The 9,361-nt window shown below is 37.8% G+C and overlaps 1 long non-coding RNA gene across 1 annotated transcript in view; it reads right to left on the reverse strand.

The window, feature by feature from the left end:
* LOC139125661 (uncharacterized) overlaps positions 1-8,773 on the reverse strand; it is a 65,355-nt gene extending 56,582 nt beyond the window's left edge. The window contains exon 1 of the long non-coding RNA XR_011550326.1: positions 8,663-8,773. This is a non-coding gene — a long non-coding RNA (uncharacterized lncRNA). The remainder of the gene's footprint in view (positions 1-8,662) is intronic.
* Positions 8,774-9,361: the final 588 nt, after the last annotated feature.

Genomic DNA, 9,361 nt, shown 5'->3' on the forward strand with positions numbered 1-9,361 from the left:
CACTGCCTTAAAACACATATTCTGTTTGCATGTTTACCACCATATTTCAATAATTTGTTAACTGGACTAGGTAAACAACCAGCGGAAATCCCCTTTTTACAATATTTGTATCCTTGTTTTGTACTGTTTATTAGCCCTCTTTCTGTAATCCTTTATAAAAGAAGATTTAAACTCTTTTGGAGCTTCCTCAAGCTAATCAATGTGTTTCTACATCAGTTGAAAATATACTATCTTGAGTTCTTGATTCGTCTTAAATATATTTAAGAGAAACATGCTAACCCAACTCTGGGTTTTTGACCGAACCAAGTCAGTGAAAATGACAAAAATTGCAATAAAAATACAAATATGCAAATTTCACCACGATTTTGACAAATCTGACTGAAGTCACCCTAAGTAAACTGCATATCAAATTTCAAAAGCAATCGGTCAAGCGGTTTCAGAGAAGAAGATTTTTTAGCAAAAACAACAAAAAATGCCCCAAAAATACAAATATGCAAATTTCATCACGAATTTAACATACTTAAGTCAAGTCAGCGTAAGTAAACTGCGTATAAAATTTCAAAGCAATTGAACTTGCGGTTTCAGAGGAGAAGGCAATTGTTGACGGACGACTACAAACGACGACGACGACGGACGACGACAGAAAATCAACCTATTTGATAAGCTCCTTGTCGCTGACGGCGGAGCTAAAAAATTGAGTACCATCATGGTCAAATTTGAGTTGCCCCTCTGTTATAATGATGTCTTCTATTGTAAGTCGATGCAGTGAATGTATCTTTTCTTTTGCGTGGACCAGGTGCACATTGTTTTGTAATAATTTATGCGTGACCAGGTGCGTTCATGAATAATTTATTTGTGGTTCTATAAATGCATATGTGTCGCCACGTTGCTTGTCTTCTGTGAGCAGCGTGATGTCCAGAAGTTCCATGGTTTGACTGCTTCCGTTGCTACCTTTGCCGGCGAAATTCGGACTGTTTGGTGACGAAGTAATTACATCAAGTTGTTTGCTGGTCGGACTGCTCTTCTCGTACAAACGCTCAAGATTCTGGTGATTGTGTGTGTCAGAGACTTTGGAAACGTCATAGTCGTAAAAGTTGCACGCTGCACACTGTGATATCCACATCGGTCGACTCAAGAACTGTATTGCTGCTGTTAGAGACGTAGCAGTCCTTCCTCAAGTGTTGCACAAGAAATACTTACTGTGTACAGACATTCTGACTGTGTCTAATCTGTTCGACTTGTGAAATACCGGACTCTGTTGTTAGATAGCAGACTTTCGACGGCGTTCAAGACCGGAGCAAAATCCGATGGGTCTGTACTCGATTTGTATACGAACAATAATTATCGTTTTTGTTCACTTTTACTTACCTGGTTGCGCTCAGTTTAAAGTCATTGTGATAACTTTTATTTTTCATGCATTAGTTAATTTTAATTAAATGCAAGATTTTTATATAACATTTAATGTTTGGAGTGATCTTTGTTTGACCGACATTCCGTCCAGAAACTTCAGTTCTCTTGGGTCGTAACAAATTGGGGGCTCGTCCCAGATATTGAACAGAATGAGTTCGTCTCCCGTCAGACGGTCAAACAAAGTATCGCTAAAATCACATTCAAAATGGCTGCCTCAGGTGAGTTCAATGTAGTCGAATTCGTGGAAAATGAAAACTTGTCCATTCAAGATTTAGAGCAATTGAGAAAAGCCGATTTAAGACTTGTTGCTGATCAAATTGGAGTCTCTCTGAGTAGTGGAATGAGGAAACGTGAAATGATTGATATTATCGCTGGTGATTTATAATTAAAGTTACAACCGCGTGTAGAGCAACTTTTGTTGATGGTAATTCCCTTGAATTGGCGGAAAATTGAATTTGAGAGAGAAAAGCTAAAATTTGAGCAATGGAAGAAAAGTGAGGAATTTAAGAGAGAAAAAGAACAGGAAGACTTTGAATTAAGAAAAATGGAGTTGCAATCTCAATTATCGGGGGAACACTCACACTTTTGTCTAGTACAGGAATTCAGAGTATGCATTTTGATGTTGCCGAGAATATTAGGCTCATCCCTCAATTTTGTGAAGATGAAGTCGACTCGTATTTCTTAGCATTTGAAAAGATAGCAAAACGGCTTGATTGGCCTCGTAGGTATTGGACCATATTGCTACAAATCGGTGTTGATTGGGAAAGCGCAAGAAGTATTTTCTTCATTGTCTGATGAACAGACCGAAAATTACAAAGTTGTTAAAAAAAGCCATTTTCTCTGCTTACGAATTAGTTCCTGATGCCTATAGACAGAAGTTTAGAAATCTACAAAGCAGACAGGTAAAACTTTTGCTGAGTTTGCAAGGGAAAGAGAAATTGTTTTCGACAAGTGGTATCGTTAGCTCCAAGCTGCAAAGGAATTTAATAAATTAAGGGAAGTGATTTTGATAGAAGAATTTAAGAATAGCATTCCCTTCGATATAAAGACTCATTTGGACGAACATAACATTCGAGATTTGAAACGTGCGGCAGCTATAGCTGAAGATTAAGAGCTCACTCATAAGAAATTTAGTAGTGGTCCGTACAATTTCAATAAATACGTTGATAATAAGCGTTTTACTTCAAAACAACAGTCTGATTCCGAACCCAAGTCAAATTCACAGGATAAAAAGAGTTCCTCTAATCAACGTCGTGAGCATAGAAAGACTCTTGTTTGCTATTACTGTGGTAAAGCTGGACATGTTAAGGCCCAGTGTTTTAAATGGATAAAGGATAATCAGAAGTTGAGTAAACCGGTAGCGTTGGTCAATCCAAAAGATGGGTTATCTGTCGATACTCCCTTGGCTAAAAGGTCCAAATTTCTGTTTTCCAAAACAAACCAGACAATTCTAAAATGTCCCAGTCTGTCCCAAAGGGCTATGAGAGTTTTGTTTCCCATGGTGAAGTTATGTCATTGGCTAGCGACGGAGAAATTAAACATGTTACTATACTAAGAGACACCGGAGCTGCACAGTATTTAATGTTATATGATGTTCTGCCAGGACGTTCAAAGTGTTCCACAAATTCCAAACAATTGTTTTATTTTACCCCATTTTGACTATTGTTCTAACATATGGGGTCATTGTTCCAACAAACTTTTACTATGTGTTGAAAGACTACAGAAAGCTGTAGCCAGAGTACTTTTAGACTCAGATTTTAGCACTCCTAGTCGTAATTTATTCGACGTTTTAAACTGGTTACCATTCAGAGAAAGGATTGTTTTTAATGAATCAGTCTTCTATGTACAAAGTCCAAAATAATTTGGCTCCTAATTATTTGAATGTTTTTAGAAGCGTCCAGAACGTCCACAGTCGTAGTACAAGATCTGTAGACAGAAATGAATTAAATATTCCAAGACACAGAACTCAAATTTTTAAGAGGAGTTTTACGTATAACGGTGTCAAAATATGGAATAGTTTACCAGCAGATGTCAAATTTTGCTCTACTCTTCACTCTTTTAAAACGAAATTTAAGTCTTATCTTTTGGGCAAAATGTAATTTTTAAGCCATTTTTGGCGTTTTTTATATTGTCGTCTGTTTCTTGCTGTCTTAATGTTTTGTTTTTCTCTGTTCTGTTTTTTATATTCTTTAATGTACATATTGTATATTTCTTGCATCTCGACACTGTGTGAGAAGAGCCTTCGGCTCAACAGTCTATCGAGTTTAAATAAAGTCTAATAATAATAATAATAAATGCTAGTGTTCTTGTTCAAGGTATTGATGGTGCGTTTGTGTCGGTTCCCCTTTATGAGGTAAACTTGAAATCTGAGCTTGTCACAGGTCCTATTAAAGTAGGTGTTGTTCGTACTATACCTATACAAGGTGTAAGCTTTCTGCTAGGGAACGATTTTGCTAGGGGGCAAAGTCAATGTTTCTCCCGTACTCACCAATTATTCATTCAGAGACCAAACAATTAAATGACACCTTCCCAGGCATATTTCCTTCATGTGTTGTAACAAGATCACAATCAAGGGAAAAACAAAAATATCACGCAAATTCCGAGGTGTCTTCGAATTCTGGAGTTTGGCTTGCTGAAACCTTTTTCAAAGATTTGGACAGTGATGATTGCACGTCTAAAAATGATTCTCCGGAGAGTAAGTTTACTCAGTCTGCTCTTGTTAAGGAACAAAAGGCTGATCCTGTTTTGAATGATTTGATTCAAAAGGCATTAGTAGAATGTGAAGCTACCGAAGTTCCGGAATGCTTCTATATCAAATCAGGGGTCCTTATGAGAAAATGGAGACCACCTTCTGTTCCTTCTGATGAAGAGTGGTCAGTAAAACATCAAATAGTTGTACCTCAATGCTATCGTCTTGAAATTCTAAGACTAGCTCATGAAAATTCCTATGGCGGGACACTTTGGCATTAGAAAAACTCAAGCTAGGGTTTTAGCTCACTTCTATTGGCCTAAATTGCATCGTGATGTGGTACAGTATTGCAAAACTTGTCATACCTGTCAAATGTTAGGAAAACCACAGCCATCGATTAAACCAGCTCCACTGATTCCAATCCCAGCATTTGGTGAACCATTCAGTAAGGTTCTTATCGATTGTGTTGGTCCTTTACCAAGAACAAAGTCAGGCCACAAGTATATATTGACTATTTTGGATATGGCAACAAGATTTCCAGATGCTATTCCCTTGAAAAACACTACTACCAAAGTTGTGGTTGATGCTTTGACACAATTTTTCACCAGGTATGGTTTGCCAAAGGAGGTTCAATCAGATCAAGGATCAAACTTCATGTCAGGTCTATTTCAGGAAGTTATGTGTCACTTGGGGATCAATCAAGTACATTCCTCCGCTTATCATCCTCAATCGCAAGGGGAATTGGAAAGGTATCATCAGACACTCAAAAAAGGTTAACAGCGGATTGCATGGAATACCCAGAGGATTGAGATAAGGGCATTTTGTTTGTACTCTTTGCGTCAAGAGATTCTCAAAATGAATCGACAGGTTTCAATCTGTTTGAGCTTGTATATGGCCACAAAGTAAGGGGCCACTAAAATTGATAAAAGAGATGTTCTTAAGTGAAGATGACGACATTAACCTCCTGGACTATAGTTCAAACTTTAAAGAAGGGCTCACAAAAGCATGTGGCTTGGCCAAAGAACACCTTCGACAATCTCAGCAAACCATGAAAAAGAACTATGATAAAAGGTAGTCAATTTCTTAAGTTAAAACCAGGTGATAAGGTGCTTGAGTTGTTACCTGTGCCAGGTGAGCCCTTATCCGCAAATTTCAGGGACCCTATGAGGTTGAAAAGAGGCTCAATAGTGTCAATTATGTTATTAGTACTCCAGAAAGACGCAAGTTGCGCAGAGTTTGTCACATCAATATGCTCAAACAGTATTTTGAACGCGAAATTGATCCAAAACCGGCAGTTGGGTTAGCTACTGTCACTCAGAGTAGTAATGATCACAGTGCATGTGGCGAAGGGTCAGATATTTTTGATGTAAACATAACAGAGAATGCTCAATTAAATGGTAAGTTTTCAAACTCCACAGGACTTGCTTATCTGACGACTACGTTGAATTATTTGTCTGAGAGCAAAAGGAGTGATATAATTGAGCTCATTAAAGATCATGAACACCTGTTTTCAGATACGCCGGGTTGTACTTCCTTAACTTCTCATGATGTCGATGTTGGTAATGAAAGTCCTATCAAACAGAGACCCTACAGACTTAACCCTTACAAATCTGCAAAAGTTCATGAGGAAATACAATATATGTTAGACCATGACCTCATAGAGCTTAGTGAAAGTAGCTGGAGCTCTCCCGTGGTTCTTGTGCCCAAATCAGATAATTTAATCAGACTTTGTATAGACTATTGCAAGGTAAATTCTGTAACTCGCACAGATTCCTACCCAATTCCAAGAATTGAATAGAAGACTGTATTGACAAAATTGGAAAAGCTAAGTATGTAACAAAAATTGATCTGTTAAAAGGTTATTGGCAGGAACCTTTGACCGAAAGGGTACGAGAAATATCTGCTTTCATTACTCCAAGGGGTTTATATCAATTTAAATTCATGCCCTTTGGAATAAAAAATGCCCTGGCTACCTTTCAAAGGTTAATGAACAAGGTCACAGCAGGTTTAGTGTATTGTGTAGTGTACCTTGATGACATCCTGGTATTCAGTGAAACAGGGGGAAGACCATTTAGCCCATTTAAGAAATGTATTTGAACGACTTGGTCAAGCCAACCTGGTAATCAATCATGCAAAGAGTGCATTTGCGAAACCAGAGTTGTTTATCTCGGTCATGTCATAGGGCAAGGTAAAGTGTCACCAAGGCAGGCAAAAGTTCAAGTCATTGAAAAATTTCCGACACCAACAAGCAAGAGAGAATTGCTCCGCTTCCTTGGCATGTCGGGTTTCTATAGAAAATTTGTTGCAAATTATAGTACCATTGTTACACCTCTTATCAACCTGCTCAAAAACAATGTGAAATATGAATGGTCTGATTCTGTCAAACTGCATTTGACAAGATAAAAGCATTTTTAGTGAATGATCCTGTGTTGGTGGCGCCAGATTTTTGTAAACCATTTAAATTGGCTATTGATGCCAGTGACGTCGGGATCGGCGCAGTATTACTTCAGGATGATGATTCAGGAATTGAAAAGCCTGTCAGTTACTTCTCAAGAAAGTTGAACAAGCATCAGAAAGTGTACTCCACGATTGAGAAAGAGGCTTTAAGCCTGGTATCCGCCCTTCAACACTTTGAAATCTACGTAACAAATGGCGTAGGTGGTATCACTGTGTACACTGATCACAATCCGCTAGTGTTCCTGAATAAATTTAAAACAAAGAGTAATAGGTTGTTTCGCTGGAGTCTGACACTTCAGCCGTATTCAATCAGAATAGTACATATCTCTGGTAAAGATAACATTATTGCTGATGCTCTATCAAGGGTGTAAAATAATGTAACAAGTTGTATACGAATTCTGAGGAAATTATACTTGTAACTCCCCTTTAAAAACGTCACGGTCATGACGTTTTTCTTTTGCGGGGGAGGTGTTACGATGTCTTCTATTGTAAGTTGATGCAGTGAATGTATCTTTTCTTTTGCGTGACCAGGTGCACATTGTTTTGTATAATTTATGCGTGACCAGGTGCGTTCATGAATAATTTATTTTGTGGTTCTATAAATGCATACGTGTCGCCACGTCGCTTGTCTTCTGTGAGCAGCGTGATGTCCAGAAGTTCCATGGTTTGATTGCTTCCCAGTTGCTATCTTTGCCGGCGAAATTCGGACTGTTTGGTGACGAAGTAAATACGTCAAGTTGTTTGCTGGTCGGACTGCTCTTCTCGTACAAACGCTCAAGATTCTGGTGAGTGTGTGTGTCAGAGACTTTGAAAACGTCGTAGTCGTAAAAACTGCACGCTGCACACTGTGATATCCACGTCGGTCGACTCAAGAACTGTATTGCCGCTGTCAGAGATGTCGCAGTCCTTCCTCAATTGTCGCACAAGAAATAATTACTGTGTACAGACATTCGTGACTCTGTTGTTAGATAGCAGACTTTTCGACGGCGTTCAAGACCGGAGCAAAAATCCGACGGGTCTGTACTCTATTTGATACAAACAATAAATATCGTTTTTTGTTCACTTTTACTTACCTGGTCGCGCTCAGTTTAAAGTCATTGTGATAACTTGCATTTTTATTTTCATGCATTAGTTAATTTTAATTAAATGCAAGATTTTTATATAACATTTAATGTTTGGCGTGATCTTTGTTTGACCGACATCCCATCAAGAAACTTTAGTTCTCTTGGGTCGTAACACTCTCCTCTAACCCAAACAATTTGAGCGACCCCCCCCCCATTATATAGAAAGTTAATTAGTAATCATGTATTTTTAAAATTAAGAAATATAGCAATAGTAAAGACCTTTCAAAACCTGATGTATCCTGCTATATTATCATCAGTTTTTCTCATGGCAGTTGAAAAAAGTGATACCATCAAGGCGACATTCAAGTCACAACAAAATACAGAAATAAAAGCTCAGGGTTTAATTTGTATCCAACCATTTGGTATATTGGTTGATGGGTATCATGGCAGGGTTTTAACAAGGATATCTGACTAGGCAGAGTTGGAAAATACAGGGTGGGAACGTGCAAGAGGCTGAGGTGGAAAGTGTTTGAGAAGCTGTCTTCTGTCTTGCATGGCAAGTTTTTTAGAAACATGCGTGTAATGGTGCAGCCTGGTGTAATCTGATAGGTGTTTTTAGTTTGTTTTATTAATATGTAAAACTGTAAGGAAATACATACACAAAGCCGTTATAATATAGCAGCAAAGAGAATCGAGACCAACGAGGGACATATTAAAATAACTAATAAGACCTCTCATATAAACACTAAAACGTAATGCTGCCTACAAAAAAAACAACAACAACAACCAAGTCATCGTGATATAGGTGAACCATGTAAGGACGGTAGACACCGATCGCAGTTGCTAGAAAAAGTGTTAAGTACAAAATTGATAGGACCTTTTCAATCAGGACTATACGGGTATAAAGAGAAATATATGAACAATTGAGCCAATTTAAAGTATGAAAGTGCACTGACTGGATTTTTCAGTCCACAGAAAACACTAAATAACTCTTTAAGTATTTTTCTCTCTTAGGAAAATGAGAAGTTATATATTTACTTACAATGGACATCCAAACGCATCTCATCACTTCCAAGACTTCCGAACGGGTTTGACACTTCACATTTATACATTCCTGAGTGGTCTCTGTTCACACTTATGATAGTAAGCGTTTTGGTATTCTCGTCAAAACTTATCCCTTCTTTGGATTCATCCAGTTTCATATTATCTTTATACCAAGTGTACAATATACAATTAGGGTCTGATGTTATACAGTACATATCTAGCGGGTCATGTTCCAAAGGAGATGCATTGAATGAGACTGTCGCATCAGTAGGTATTTGGTCTGTTGGGAAAAACATGTTTAAAGAACATTAGACTAGTATGTTAATTTTTGAGTCAAGATATATAATGTTCTTGTTTGAAATAATGGCCAGATTCCCGTTTGCGGTTTCATGCAATTGATTAATCTCCATAAAGGGTGTCCAACAATCGCTGAACATAAATTTGTATTAATTTACAGAAAGCTTTAATGTGCATAGTTCGAGATATAAATGAACCTTCATTTTTTTCGAAAAATGAAATTATCTCTACAATTGATTTCCCCCGGAATAACTAATACACACGGATTTCACTAAATGGTCAAAATGAACCAACGTTTTATATAGCAGCTACACGACCTGTCGTACGACCATATTGGATTGTAGTGAAAAACGAGGCTGTCTGTTGTAAGGTTTCTAGAAATGTCCATGTAATTACGCAA

This window comes from Ptychodera flava (assembly GCF_041260155.1).
Source record: "Ptychodera flava strain L36383 chromosome 3 unlocalized genomic scaffold, AS_Pfla_20210202 Scaffold_25__1_contigs__length_14229661_pilon, whole genome shotgun sequence".
NCBI classification, from domain to species: Eukaryota; Metazoa; Hemichordata; class Enteropneusta; family Ptychoderidae; genus Ptychodera; species Ptychodera flava.